The sequence below is a fragment of the Aethina tumida genome, chromosome 7, assembly GCF_024364675.1.
Source record: "Aethina tumida isolate Nest 87 chromosome 7, icAetTumi1.1, whole genome shotgun sequence".
NCBI classification, from domain to species: domain Eukaryota; kingdom Metazoa; phylum Arthropoda; class Insecta; order Coleoptera; family Nitidulidae; genus Aethina; species Aethina tumida.
In genome coordinates this window covers 5,707,615-5,724,698 of record NC_065441.1, presented here as the reverse complement: position 1 = coordinate 5,724,698, position 17,084 = coordinate 5,707,615, and the positions used below count along the sequence as shown (strand labels likewise).

General features: G+C 25.6%; 2 protein-coding genes across 2 annotated transcripts in view; one reads left to right on the top strand and one right to left on the bottom strand.

Annotated features, from left to right (window-relative positions):
- Positions 1–17,084, top strand: part of LOC109603619 (uncharacterized) — a 118,619-nt gene that overhangs the window by 45,708 nt on the left and 55,827 nt on the right. The gene's annotated exons all lie outside the window — the stretch shown is intronic.
- The window catches only part of LOC109601806 (chondroadherin), a 116,873-nt gene that overhangs the window by 71,960 nt on the left and 27,829 nt on the right, over positions 1–17,084 (bottom strand). Inside the window, exon 3 of the mRNA XM_049969395.1 lies at positions 10,778–10,807. The gene's annotated coding sequence lies outside the window, so the exon portion shown is untranslated. The remainder of the gene's footprint in view (positions 1–10,777; positions 10,808–17,084) is intronic.

Here is a 17,084-nt window from a genome sequence, read left to right as displayed (position 1 = left end):
AAAATCATATTTTTTATAGTATTTTAAAGGTTATTTTACTGATTAATTAAAAAAAATTAAATAGTACCTGTTAAAAATGGATCTAACAGCGGATAAAATAAATTAATTTTAATGTAATAAACGTATTCTTAGAATTTGTTTAATAGTAACTAATTAATAGATTAGTTGCGCATTCGCCATTTTAACAACAGTTGTAAAAATGGTGGATGCGAAACAAAAAACTTAATTAAAATATTCAAATGAATTAGGATAAGATATTTGAAAACATAAAATTAATTGTCTTTTGGATGTAGTTGTAATTAGACAATTTATTTGCGCATTCACGATATTTAAACATCTATTGAACATCAAAATCACATTTTTATAGTACTTTAAAGGTTATTTTACTGATTAATTAAAAAAAATTAAATAGTGCCTGTTAAAAATGGATCTAACAGCGGATAAAATAAATTACTTTTAATATAATAAACTTATTCTTAGAATTTGTTTAATAGTAACTAATTATTAAATTAGTTGCGCATTCGCCATTTTTAACAACAGTTGTAAAAATGGTGGATGCGAAACAAAAAACTTAATTAAAATATTCAAATGAATTAGGATAAGATATTTGAAAACACAAAATTAATTGCCTTTTGGATGTAGTTGTAATTATACAATTTATTTGCGCATTCACGATATTTAAACATTTATTAAACATCAAAATCATATTTTTTATAGTATTTTAAAGCTTACTTTACCGATTAATTAAAAAAATTTAAATAATACCTGTTAAAAATGGATGTAACAGAGTATAAAATAAATTACTTTTAATGTAATCAACTTACTCTTAGAATTTGTTTAATAGTAACTAATTATTGGATTATAAAAATTTAAATTATCTGAAAAAATTAGATAATTTAAGAAATTTATAGAAGAAATTAAGAATTTAAAGAATTAAAAGAATATATGAATATCAAAGAAATTAAATAACAAAAAAATCTATACAATCTATTATCCATTAAATTCAAAGAATTTGTAATGATAAATTATTTATTAATCCTATTGATAATACTTTTCTTTCTTTTAAACACTTTAAAGTTAAAGGTAAATTAAACAGAAAGTAAATAGAACAACTAAAAACAAATTATGATTGAAACTCCTCTAAGTATTTATATAATTATTAAATTGGAAAAAGAGTATTTGATATACAGTAGTGGCCATAAGTATAGCAATTTATTAAAGTACATTACAAATATGAGCTGTATTACTTGACAGTACTTTTAATCTTTATTGTTTTCTCTGTTATTATTATTTGTATTATAGAACTCGACAATTTGCCAATTTTTTATGATTCAATTGACAAAATTATAGGAATAACCAGGATACGGATTACTAATGACTATTAAATATCCTTAGAACACATTGTATTAATAATTTAAATAACCAGAATTCATCAAGTATTCAATTTTATATAATTTAAAGTAAATTTTTCGTTAAACATATTACAATTAATAGGATTCTTTTGAACACTTTAACGTTTATTGGCAAAACAGAAAGTGAGCAGAAACATTAACAAACAAACATAATAGGATTGATATTTCACTAAGGATTCTTATAATTATAAAATTGAAAAAAAAAAAGACTTTGAAATATAATGAATCTCTTTGCCTCCGCAAATTATATAAAACGTAAAAATCGAGTATCCATCAAAGGTATTTGAGGAATCGGATCCGCCTTTGACTTTAATAATAATTTATTCATGGTTTCATCGTCGACTTTCCCCGCCACACACACATATTTACCGGAGAAGATCAATAACTTGATTAGTCTAGCAATTCATTTGCATTTTTAAATCACAAAAGCGAACGAAATTAATTTCGATTTAATCATACGCCTATTAATCCGCTAGGATTGCTACGTTGAAAAAATAAAAAATGCGGCCGTTCGAACAAGAACTGCACGGTCCGTTTTCATTATTTTCATTTTCCCAACAGAAAAACCACCATACATTACATTATATCGCGCTCGTGTAATATATTCATTGGAAAGATTCGACTTTGAAGTCGCACTTTGTAATTAAAAAATTTGTTTGGAGGCTTTTTTTATTCGACGGTGTTTGTTGAATAAAATTGTCGTGATTAATTGTCGACGTGTAAACGAATACCTGGAATGGAATTACATTTTTCGGTGTTGTGTTCCGCTTTTGTCGCGCGGGAGGTTTGTGAAAAAATTATGGAGATCACATGCAGTGGAAAAAAGAGCTAATAACGTCGTGAAATACTTGAAAAATTAAACACAATTTTTACGTAATTTTCTGTTTGTGTTATTAATTATGGAGGTGGTGAAACGCTTGAAATTTTTAAATAAAAGGGTCTCCAAGTTTATCGCGTTAATACTTAATGAACTTTTGAAAGTAAATTAACATATTAAATTTTAATTTCATAAATTATGTACCTATTAAGTCAACAGTTAGTGAAAGTTATTTAATTTTTTAAGGTATTAAAAATATGAAACATGCAATAAAGTTATTCATCAATATTTATCACAAAATAATATTTTAATTTAAATTATTAGTATTATTAAATTATTAGTATCAGAAAAATTTAAATAATTTAAAGATTTTGAAGGAGCTATAAAGAATATAAATAATCTTAAGAAAACAAAAAACTTAAATATACAAAATCTAGAATATATAGTGAGTATAAAACATTGAAGAATTTACACGATATATAAAAATTTAAACATTCTGAGAAATTTCGATAATTTAAGAAATTTATAGTAGAAATTAAGGTCCTAAAAAATGTAAGCAAATAAAAGAAATTTAATAGCAAAAATATAAAATTTAATGAAATTAAACCAACTGAAGATATTGAAAAATTTACACAATGTGTAGAAAACTAAAGTATCTAAAAAATTTGAATAATTTAAAGATTTTGAAGAAGTCATTAAGAATTTGAAGAACCTGAGGAAAACAAAAAATTTAAATATAAACAAATCTAGAAAATCTAGCGAATATAAACCATATGAAAACATTGAATTCAAATATCTGAGATATTTGAATAACTAAAGAAATTAAGAATTTAAAGAATGTAAGAAAATCTAAAAATTCTAATAAATATAAATCAGTTGAAGACATTGAAAAATATATGCAAGATGTAAAAACATAAAGTTTTTGAAAAATTTGAATAATTTAAAGATTTTGACGAAGCCATTAAGAAAATACAAAAGTTAGAATATCTAGTGAATATAAACCATGTGAAGACATTGAATAATTTACACGATATATAAAAATTTAGATTAACTGAGAAGTTTAGATAATTTAAGAAATTTGTAGATGAAATTAAGAATTTAAAGAATGTAAAAAATTCATTGAAATTAAATAAAAAATCTATAAAATCTAATAAATATATACCATCTTGAGAAGATGTTGAAAAATTTATTCAATGTGCAATTTATATTATCTGGGATATTTGAAACGTTTAAACAAATTCTAGAAGAAAATAAAAATCTAAAGAATGTAAGGAAATCAAGAAAAGTATATATAAATAGAATTTGGAAATAGAATTTGGATATTAATAATTTGATAGACCTAAATAAACGAAAGGAATATCAAAAAAATCTGAAAAATATAAGACAAGAATATTTTATCGATATTAAATGTAAAGAAAACAAAGAATTTAAATGAGTCTAGAACATAAACCTGAGGAAGATTATAAAAACAAATAAAAAAAATCCCTGTTTTTGTGTTGTTCACAAATTATGTAGACGCTACAGTGAAAAATATCACTTTGATAAATAACAGACAACAATTTTAAACTTGATATAATTTATTACACCATCACAAAATCGAATATAATCAATAAACTGTTTGCAATGATGAAACAACGGATATACAAATTGAATAATGTCGCTTTATAAGAATATCGAAGTTGAAAAATAGGAGTGTTCAAATTGTATCGGATCAGTTTTTAGTTTTAGTGTATCAGAAACTGGTGCAATATATCGGGTCTTGGGGCGAGAATCGGTCGGGTTTCTACGTGTAGCCGCGGTAACAAATGGCTCCTGTAACGTAATTTAGGCAAATCGAATGGCTAATTTAGTGATTTAATAGGTATATAATAAATTTTAAAAGCGCTGAACACGAAGGAATTGATATATTGACCGGTGAGTCAAATGCAGGGCAACCGAATTAAACCCATATCCTCTCTCCGCAGATCGTAAACTCCCCGCACTCCCACTCTTATTGGGACCATTTTCTCTCCGATACGATATTATAAAAGTCAACTCGAGCAATATATTACCGGGTGAATATATTCCCTGGATAATATTTAAAATAGTATTCCTTCTCGTATTATATACGGCTTTCTGATAAATATGTGAAAATAATATCAATAACTTTCTGTTCTCTTTACGAAAAACTACCAGGTTAAGTTTACGACAGGTGGGTAGGCATATCGTTCAGTTTATGCGGGGGTTGAATTTCGTCCCGGAATGACGACAATGTGGCTTTGGAGCCGTTCAACACACAACCGCTCACGTTCCGTGGTCGACAAGATTTCAACGTTAATAATCAGTTTCCTATGTGAATTTGTCTGAAAAGTTTGCAGTTGATGCCCTACATATGCTAAACATTATTTAAACAACCAACGAATGAAATGTGTCAAAGATTTAATGATGAAGTCGGAATTTATATAGTTAAGCTTCTGTAATGAATGCAAAACGGATTTACATTACAATGAGGTGTCTATTAAGTCCAATTGATGTTGAAGTAAATAATTTTATCACTACGTGAAATAACAAAATTTATTTTCACATGTAAAAAAAATATTATAATGGCAATTTATGGATGAAATGAAATATAAATAACAATTTTCAAATAATAATAAATTAAAAATATCGTTTTTCATTTACCTCTGTTTTGCAATTTTATTTGTTAATGAATATTAACTATGTGGGCTTATGAATTATGAACGGTAAAAGAGTTTATTAAATTGTGGTTATTGTCTATGTTAATAAAATTTATATGTGTTTTGAATATTACATTTAATATTAAATACAATAGTTTATTTAGTTTTGTTAAAAAAAAAACAAAAACACAAAATTAACTTAATACTGTAAATATAATTACAGTCAGGAGGTTTAATTTCCATAATTATAATGAAATGTAAATAATTTTAATGTATTTTACAGAATTAGCAGATCAAACGTTAGTCTTTGTAAAATAAACTATAATGAGCATACATTACATAAACCAACTGGTAAAATATGATTAAATATTTAGAAAAAATTATATTTTAATATTCAAAAATATAAAGGAAAGTTAAGATATTAGCTAAATATTCTATAAAATGTAACACAAACATAAATAAAAAATAAATAAATTTAAATAATTTTATGAATTGAAAAGAATATGATCTATAATAACTAAGTAATAGATCAGAGAATTATCAATAATTAATCTGTATAAAATGTTTAAAAAAGTCTGAAGTATTTAATCATTCTAAGATATATAAATTCTGTTTTAAATACCATAATAATAAACTAAACAACAATAAAAATAATTACAATTAGCTTAATATTGTAAATTTAATTATTTTGAAAGTTGAGGAGATTTAATTTCCATAATTATAATGAAATGTAAATAATTTGAATTTAATTTATAGAATTAGTGATTAAATGTTAAATTGTTAATTAAATAAAGTATAAGCTTAAATTGCATAAATTAACATATAAATTGATTATTCAAACAAATGATTAACTAAAATCTAAAATAATAACTAAAAATCCAAAAGACACACACATTTGTAAAAAGATAAAAAAATAGGGATAAATGTTCTGAGACAAATTCAGTGAATTTCTTGAATATTATTGAAGAATAATTCGAAGAGATCAAAAGAATCTGAAGAATCTAATATTATGTAAATTATTATTTAAATTAAAGAGTATGAAAAATCTAAACCAAAAGACTTAATAAAAATATAAATATTAAAGAATAAAATTTTGAGATTTAAATAATTTTAAACTAAAATTTAATTTAAAATAACAGATTTTAAAAAATATGAAAAAGTTAAAAAAAAACTATATAGTTTTAAGAATTCTGAAGAATATATAAATAATATGAGATCACAAATATCTAAGAAATCTAAAATATAGAAAGAAATATAAAATATATGGAGGGAACAATTTTTTAAAATATGAAATACAAAATTTAATTTAAATAGTTAAAAAATAACAATTTAAAAGTATACGACTAACCTAAATTAAAAATTTAATAACACAATTTAGGTCTCAATAATTTAGGTAAACTCTAAAATTTTATTAATTATTTGAATGTAGCACTGAGAAAAAAAAGGAAATAAATGTTTAAAGAAATAACTGTATAAAAGAAATTAAAGATTTAAAAAAGTAAGAATTCTAATAAATAAGAACATAAAGTATCAAAAAAAAATTTTTAAGAAAAAATATAAGCTTTTAGTTGTAAAAAATATAAAAATGAAAAGGAAATTTGTCTAAATTGAGATGGTGTATGAAATTCAGTAAGAAACTCAATTAAACAATCTTTAAAAAACTGTAAAAACAAAAACAAAATAAATAAATAAATAAATAAATAAATAAATAAACTTTTCCCGACAGCAAATTAGTTCCACAACCAGACAGACACACGTAGAGTCGTATGTGCGACCGCCGACACAAAAACTGCATTCAGAAGTGTTCAATACAACAAGATAGAATAATGAAAACGTTTCGAGGGCGAATAAAAAGGGGCAAATTCAATTCAGAATCCAATAGGTACCCGTTTCGATGTGTGTGTGTGAGTGTGTCTGTTTGTATGTGCGGGCAATCGATTTGTATCCTTCCACCATCTGAACTCATACACAGTTGTTAATGCTGTAATTTTCTTACCGTTCACCGGGAAATTGTACTTTGCAATGGTGTGTTTCAAATTGAATTCGACAACGGAAAATTGCACAAGAATTAAATTTGTAGATCTTGTAACGTTTATCATTCTATTAGAAAATATATGTTACCATTTTTATTAGTCTAGGTACTATTCAATGTCAATACTACAGTGTCTCATGATTACTGTAAATTCTTCCTTCATTCTTTTGTGATAGATTGGAAGACATCTTTTACAATTGATTGTCTAGAATTGGTATATATTAAAATAATTTAACCGTTTTATTTCAATGAATTATTCTCTTTTTAACCTTATAATTGACTGGAGGCCATCATCTACAAATAAGTGTTTAAAGTTGGTTTTCTTTAAATTTTTGAAATGCAGTTAGGTACTATTATTTTTCAAAATTAACTACAACTTCACAAGCAGTTAATTAAAATTGTCAGATTAACACTTCATTCCTAGAAACTACATTAACTGATTGACTGGAAGCTATCATCCACAAATAAATGTCTGCAAGTCAAATAACACGCGAGCAATTGATTAACATTGCCTGATTAACTCTTCATTACCGTAAACTACCTCTTTTTTCAACCTCATGATTGGCCTTTGGCCATCATCCGCAACTGAGTGTTTACGGTTGCCTTCCCTTAACTTTTAAAATGTTGTTTTGTCCGTTTAACCACTTTAAAGAACCAATAGCCATAAACGATGCTCCGGTATAAAGGACAATAGTCATTAGTAAATGATCGTGTTCATAGCATTACCTTACCACTTTGGATAATACGGCATGTTGTGTTCTCCCGTTTAAGCTTATGTTTCACATGGCCAATTTCCTGAACATTGAACGCAAACATTTCAAACTTTTTATATTTGTTTCCAAAGCCGAACATAAATTAATTTATGCCCCTATCGTTTTGTTTTTAAAATACCTATAAAATATTTATAGTTCGTGTTTTTTATGTCGAATCAATTTGAATAAATACCTTTGCATTTCCATAATAAAACGTGTAATGAACAAAGAATAATATCGGCAATAAAACGAACTGTATAAAGGTGAATTGCAACCCGGAATTTACACATTCAGTCCGGTTTGTTATACATAAATACGGCGCTTATTTCAAAGTAAAAGAAATTTTATAATCAGAGGCGTACACAATTTTTGATTAATACTTTCTTATTAAGTTTTAATTGGATAAAAATAAAAATGTGTAACGAATAATGTACTTTGTTTGCTCAAGTAAAGATCATTAAATTTATGTTTCATATTTATATATTTTAATAAAGAATTTAATTTAGTTTTTATGTAAACATTTTATTTATTTAATAATACATATAATCTATTAGTAATTAAAAACACAAGGAAATCCAATTTTGTATTTTAATTATATATTACCTTATTTTTTACATTTCTTTTAATACTCAGAATTTATAGATTCTCCAATATCTATAGATTCCATATGATTTTATATATCCCATAGATTTCACAGATTTCATAGATTTCATAGATTTCATAGATTTCATTGATTTCATAGATTTCAAAGACTTCACAGACTTCATGCATACCATAGATTTCATAGATATCTCAGATTTCACAGATTTCATGATTTCATAGATTTCATAGATTTCATAGATTCATAGATTTCATAGATTCATAGATTTCATAGATTTAACAGATTTCATAGATTTCATAGATTTCATAGATTTCATAGATTTCATAGATTTCATAGATTTCATAGATTTCATAGATTTCATAGATTTCATAGATTTCATAGATTTCATAGATTTCATAGATTTCATAGATTTCATAGATTTCATTGATTTTATAGATTTCATAGACTTCACAGACTTCATGGATACCATAGATTTCATAGATATCTCAGATTTCACAGATTTCATGATTTCATAGATTTCATAGATTTCATAGATTTCATAGATTTCATAGATTTCATAGATTTCATAGATTCATAGATTTCATAGATTTCATAGATTTCATAGATTTCATAGATTTCATAGATTTCATAGATTTCATAGATTTCATAGATTTCATAGATTTCATAGATTTCATAGATTTCATAGATTTCATAGATTTCATAGATTTCATAGATTTCATAGATTTCATAGATTTCATAGATTTCATAGATTTCATAGATTTCATAGATTTCATAAATTTCATAGACTTCACAGACTTCATGGATACCATAGATTTCATAGATATCTCAGATTTCACAGATTTCATGATTTCATAGATTTCATAGATTTCATAGATTTCATAGATTTCATAGATTTCATAGATTTCATAGATTTCATAGATTTCATAGATTTCATAGATTTCATAGATTTCATAGATTTCATAGATTTCACAGACTTCATGGATTTCATAGATTGATTTCATAGATTTCTATGTTTTAAAAATTTGATTTTAACATTTGAATGTTATTGGACATATTAAATAAATCAATAATTTATCAGGATAAAATTTTATCAAAAACCTGACTTAATAAATAATATTTTATATATATGCAAGATATTTAATACATGATCAAAAAATATTTTTCTTTGACGAGATTTGATCTTATAAAATTAATTGTGTTCCCCCTCTTTCGTTTAAAACAGTTATCCTTTTATTAATTAAAGGATTACTTTTGTATTTTAGTCAAAGCTTTTATTAGAGAGATTTTTACAACCCAGATTTGCATACTAAATTATCCTTTATTGACTTTTAATAATCCAATGAAAATGTACAAAATGAAATTTTTAATTTTTAATAAAACAATTGTATGTTAAAATTTTAATATGCTGAGGTAAATTTGTGCTGAACAAAACCAATAAAATAACCCGGAAATGGTACACAAAGCCACACAACCCTTTAAAAGTAAACGAGGCGCTACTGAAGCAATTGTTTCTTAAATGGAATTCAAGAAACAAAATTTCTTTGTTTAATTTCCCTATTAAAATTCTCTATGAGTATAAATGCTGCACAAGCAACAGCTCAGAGCCGGCAATAATTTTAACTCGCAGTCCTTACGGACCATGCAACAACTTTTGCAATTGTAGACATTAATTGTTTTAAACATAATTTACGACAGTTTCTGCATAATTTCTGAGATCGTGCATGTTCCTTCTTTCTCCGACAAAAATAAATAAACTTTCAAGATTCCGTTAGTAATTGTATTAAGGGTGAACTTGTTCGTGCTTTTCAACAACTTTTTATGCGAGTTTATTAAGATTTTACGTCCACATTAAAGCGAAAACCACAAAACAATTTCAACTTCATTACTCGATCCGGAGAGTTGGTGCTTAGTGCATTTAAAAAAATACTTTTCTTTCGGTTTACGAAGGAGACTGATGCGATTTTTCGTCACCTGATTGAGCATGACCTTTCGAAACGGATGGGGAAACCGCAATACAAGTAATTGTATGGAAATACTGTTATTTCGATTTGTCGTGGAATTGAATAAACGTGAGGTGGTCAAATTCAATTATTGGCAACGGTTTGTTATTTCCACATTGAAAATCTTTCGATTATTTTTTGTTGCCTTCACGGCATCAATCTTTCATAAGCCTCTTATTGGGTGCTTGAACTTCAGTGACATTTTTAATGCAATATCGAATTTCTGTTCGATAATGTTAAAAATAAAATGTCAAGTTGGGCTTTTTATTTATATTTAAATTTTATATTGAATCGATATTTATGGGACAGATAAAACAACAAATATAACATAATAGATATCGTTTGATTATGATGAAATTTTAAAGACTTCTGTCATAAAGATCATTTAATAAAATCCGTTTAGATTATAAAATGATCAAAAGTTTTAAATATTATTTAAAAATAATGAATTCTTTAATTTTAATCTAAATTATTTCACATACATTAAACAGGACGTAGGTACTTACATTTCTTATCAGGGTATGTTTGATATCCTCCTGAAAAAAAGAAACAACACTGAATTATACTGCCATAATAATTTCAAAGAAAAGAGCTCAAATTGCACAAAATAAAATATGGATTTTTGAAAATGTGAAAATTATGATTTGTTAGAAACATTTTTCTATACAATATTTTAAGAAATAATTTGATTTATAATATTTGAAATATCATAGATTTTATGTTTTTAGTAAATATTGTTAATTGATTAATTTATAAATTTTATAAACTTGTAGATTTTAATGTTTATACATTATATAAGGTGGGTTTTATACTTTTAATACTCTTTATAGATTTTATAGATTTTGTAGAAATTATAAATTTTATTTTTTGTAGATTTCATAGGTTTCAAAAGTTTCATAAATTTTATAGATTTCATGGAATTCATGGATTTCATAGATTTCATAGATTTTACAGATTTCACAGATTCCATAGATTTCATAGATCTCGTAGATTTCATAGATTTCATAGATTTCATAGATTTCATAGATTTCATAGATTTCATAGATTTCATAAGTTTCATGGATTGCATAGATTTCACAGATTTCACAGGTTTCATAAATTTCATAGATTTCATAGATTGATTTCATAGATTTCATAGATTTCATAGATTTCATAGGTTTCATAGATTTCATAGATTTCATAGATTTCATAGATTTCATAGATTTCATAGATTTCATAGATTTCATAGATTTCATAGATTTCATAGAATTCATAGATTTCATAGATTTCATAGATTTCATAGATTTCATAGATTTCATAGATTTCATAGATTTCACAGATATCACAGGCTTCATAGATTTCATAGATTTCATAGATTTCATAGATTTCATAGATTTTATAGATTTCATAGATTTCATAGATTTCATAGATTTCATAGATTTCATAGATTTCATAGATTTCATAGATTTTATAGATTTCATAGATTTCATAGATTTCATAAATTTCATAGATTTCATAAATTTCATGGATTGCATAGATTTCACAGATTTCACAGGCTTCATAAATTTCATAGATTTCATAGGTTTCATAGATTTCATAGATTTCATAGATTTCACAGATTTCATAGACTTCATAGATTTCATAGATTTCATAGATTTCATAGATTTCATAGTTTTCATAGATTTCACAGATTTCATAGACTTCATAGATTTCATAGATTTCATAGATTTCATAGATTTCATAGATTTCATAGATTTCACAGATATCACAGGCTTCATAGACTTCATAAATTTCATAGATTTCATAGATTCCATAGATTTCATAGATCTCGTAGATTTCATAGATTTCATAGATTTCATAGATTTCATAGATTTCATAGATTTCATAGATTTCACAGATATCACAGGCTTCATAGATTTCATAGATTTCATAGATTTCATAGATTTCATAGATTTCATAGATTTCATAGATTTCATAGATTTCATAGATTTCATAGATTTCATAGATTTCATAGATTTCATAGATTTCATAGATTTCATAGATTTCATAGATTTCATAGATTTCATAGATTTCATAGATTGATTTCATAGATTTCATAGATTTCATAGATTTCATAGATTTCATAGATTTCATAGATTTCATAGATTTCATAGATTTCATAGATTTCATAGTTTTCATAGATTTCACAGATTTCATAAATTTCATAGATTTCATAGATTTCATAGATTCCATAGATTCCATAGATTTCATAGATTTCATAGATTTCATAGATTTCATAGATTTCATAGATTTCATAAATTTCATGGATTGCATAGATTTCACAGATTTCACAGGCTTCATAAATTTCATAGATTTCATAGATTTCATAGATTTCATAGATTTCATAGATTTCATAGATTTCATAGATTTCATAGATTTCATAGATTTCATAGATTTCATAGATTTCATAGATTTCATAGATTTCATAGATTTCATAGTTTTCATAGATTTCACAGATTTCATAGACTTCATAGATTTCATAGATTTCATAGATTTCATAGATTTCATAGATTTCATAGATTTCATAGATTTCATGAATTTCATAGATCATCATCTAAATATATTTTTTATATAATACGAATTATATATGGAACTTATTATATATTTATATATTACAAATTTATTGAATTATTGTAAATTATAATAATTTGTAAAATTTATATTTCAATGTAATTTTTAAATATTTTTAAAAATTTTAAATTTTCCGTAATTTAGACAATTGGTAAGTTTTGTAATAATAAGTATATAATATAAAAAAGAAATATTTTGATGTAATGCAACAATCAGTAGTGTTTAACTGTACGAGTCAATTTACTGGCATTGTAAACATAGTATCCGGTTGATCCTTTCAATTAACCAGTGTAATATTATTTATTCACACACGTATCGACAAACATATGTTTTGGAAATTGGGCGTGAGTACGGCCGCGTCGAAAACGTCAGAGACAGATCATTATCGAAAGCGAAACAGGCAACCGGGCCGGAACAAAGTGCTGTTTAATTAAGATCTGGCAAATATCTTTGTTTGCCTCCATTAATCTTATTCATTGGAATTAATTACCCGACGGCATTCGACAATGCAGTTTCGGTATGTAGTAACTTGTTTCCCGCCATCTAAAACGGTGTAGACGCCTTCACTCACAAAAGCCGCCAGATGTGGAGACTCCTTCATTTCGTTAGATCTATGGGATTATTCAATTCCACTCGGGGGGAAGATTAATTGCACCAATAAGACATTACTGCTGAGCACCCTTTAATATTGTCGGCTCGGAATTGGCCTGTCGCAACTACGCCAAGCAGGTCAAAATCTACTTGTTCTATAATTACTGCACGTAGTTCATCATTATTTGATTAATTGGTCTGTGTTGACTGTTGAACACGGAAATGTCCAAATAGTAAAATTTTATTGATTTCCTCCTATATTTCATTCTGTTTGTCGAGTCGAAGAGGTTCTTCAATTTTATGAAACTATCACTAATTTAATCAATATACAATATTTATTTCACATTTGAATAAAAACGTGAAATATTTAATTAAAATAAAAAACTATATTGGATTAAGTTTGATTGTTAATTTCAATAAAATGCACATGTGTAGGTATATTTACATTTTCCCAAACAAAATATGCGATCAGTAACATTTTCACAATTCATTTTAACGTTTTTCCTTTGTAATATTCATTCATTTATTGTGATTATATTACGCTTGATTCTTTTTGTTGTTACAATGAGTTTTATAACCGCAGAATATTGCTTCGTTCTGACTCCAACTATTCTGAATTGTGAGAACAATATTCCTTTGAGAACCCTACGTACTAACTTCAAATGAGAACAATATAAAAATACTTACCTACATTCAAAAGTTTTCTCGGTGGAAAACCAACCGAAACATATGTAATCGATTAAGTTGTAATAGCAAGAGAAGTATGCAAAACGAGGAAATAGTTCACACTTACTGAATCATTTTAGAATGGTTTTATAGATTTATACATTTTATAGAATTTAAAAATGTTACAAAGTACTCAAATATGCATATTTTCTTGAATATTTGGATTTGCATTACGTATCTACCATACATACAACTTAAATATTTTATAAATTTTATAGATTTTATATAAATGTTATACCTCATATTTTTTATAGATTTTATAGATTTTATTGATTTTATAGATTTTATAGATTTTATTTATTTTATAGATTTTATAGATTTTATAGATTTTATAGATTTTATAGATTTTATAGATTTTATAGATTTTATAGATTTTATAGATTTTATAGATTTTATAGATTTTATAGATTTTATAGATTTTATAGATTTTATAGATTTTATAGATTTTATAGATTTTATAGATTTTATAGATTTTATAGATTTTATAGATTTTATAGATTTTATAGATTTTATAGATTTTATAGATTTTATAGATTTTATAGATTTTATAGATTTTATAGATTTTATAGATTTTATAGATTTTATAGATTTTATAGATTTTATAGATTTTATAGATTTTATAGATTTTATAGACTTCATAGATTTTATAGATTTTATAGACTTCATAGATTTTATAGATTTTATATTCTATAATTTGAAACGTAAGATATTATGCATTTTAGTATAATAATAATAATAATATTACAATTTACTTTAGACTTTTTTAGTAGTAAAAAGACATCTAATTATCCCTCGTCATCTTTCAAAGGATGTTAAATAAGTGACGGTGGAACCGGAGGCCCCAAAATAAAAACTACTCGAGGCACAGACATCAGTAAATAAAATTTTATTGATTGGACATATCCAGACCTTTTCAACTTTTCTCAATTTCCTATTTCCTTTTCTTAAGAGTTCACTCTTTACCAATTACTTTTAACTTTATAGGGTTATTTGAATACAACTCAACTCTTAAAGTTTATTGACCGAATAACATACCGTATTAAGCAATCCACTTTTTTGAAAACTTTATGACTTGCGACGTTTATCAACAAATCATGTGTCGCATAAAGATTTATGTCCAGTTTAGCCCATCCAATTTAATAAATTCCAATTTAAATATTGATTTGGGTTTGGCATCCAGGATCGAAAATTCATTAGGATATTACCTCGTAGAAGACTCGAGGCATACATAAATAATTATTATCGTTATCCATAATTTCGTTAAGATAATGTTGGTGGCGCGTCAAGGGACCAACTTTTGCCGAAGAGATCTCCGAGATTTGTTAAGTTGAAGTCGCGTTTTTCGGTGCCCAATTATCTACTTTGTATTTGTTAGAGATACGCCCATGGAAATGAAATCTTCTGCCCTATTCCTTTGACTTGTTTCCGTTTCGCAATGGTATCTGATCCTTACTCGCTCGTTCATTATAAGTTTTTGCAGACTTTTGAAGGTGTATTATATTTATTTTATAAATAATCTCAAGAAACAAGACCCGAATAAAATTCTTGAAACTATGTTTCTTGAAATATAAAGTTACGGGAGCATTGTAGTTTATTTTGAAACAACGAACGGAGGTTTTTAATTATCTCCACAAGATGGGCGAGGCGAGAAGTTTCCGTAAGTTTATTTCTGACGGCTGGCAAACGTCGATGAAATTTGAAGAAATTTACATTTTAAACGTGTCGCGAGATGAAAAAATAATTTCCCTTTCGCCAAGCCCGCGAACTTGTGACAACTTCTGTTCCAGAGATCAGGAAGTTGTGTATGATATATGGGCTTAAAATTAATATTGATATTCCCTGCGGCTTATCCCTTAAGCCTTCTTTAGGACCGAGTTTTGCAACTTCTGCCCGAACTTTGAGTATTAAATAAAAATATTTCATCCAAATTTGAATTAATTTTTTACAGTCCCCTTGTAACTTTCGCACTAATCAAACATGATTTAGTAAGTGTGAATTTTATTTAACTCCAAACTTTTTTGTCACCTCATTGATGTTTATTTTTATGGTATTTTTCGAGTTAATAGATTTTTTAAATTTATAGATTTATCGTCAAACTTTTAACATCTAATATGCAAATTTTCAATCCCTGACCGATAAAAATCAATTGATTTTTGAGTAAAATGTCTCGAGATTGCATTTTGGACATCATTCAAATTTTTTGCCACTAAGAAAAAGTTGTTGGTGTTGGAATAAAATGAAATCGTTAATTTTTTCCAGTATTCGTCTTGCACAGTGTTGTCTGGCATTGTCGTGTTGCAGAATGATACCTTTTCTGTTGACAATCGGGGAATCGACTAAAGATTACCTAACTCGACCCACATAAACGTCTGCATTAACAGTTTGTCCAGGTTTCAGCACTTCAAAGTAAAACTATACTTCAAATATTACATATAAATTTTGAACAAAATATATCTAAAAAAAAAAATACTATTTTATATTTTATCACAATAGGAACAAGCTTAAAATCTGAAATTGATACTGAAATTAAAGTATAGTAATACAAAAATTTATTTTAAGCAATTGACATTAAAAAATATATTAAATTACTTAAAAAAGTGTGTATGTAATTATTAAACTGTTTTCTACAGTTGCTTAAAATAAAGTTTAGAAATATAATAATATAATATTAATTTTTGATGTTAAATAATTTATAGTACATAGTAAAAATGTACATATATAAATTAACTCAGGTTTTGAAAATTGGTCGTTTTCATTATTTTGCGCATTCATCAATTGAGTAATGTAAACTAACATATAATGGGCGCATCCACCAATTTTAAATATAGTTAAATACTACACAATAAATTACTATTAAACAAATTCTAAGAATAAGTTGATTATATTAAAAGTAATTTATTTTATCCA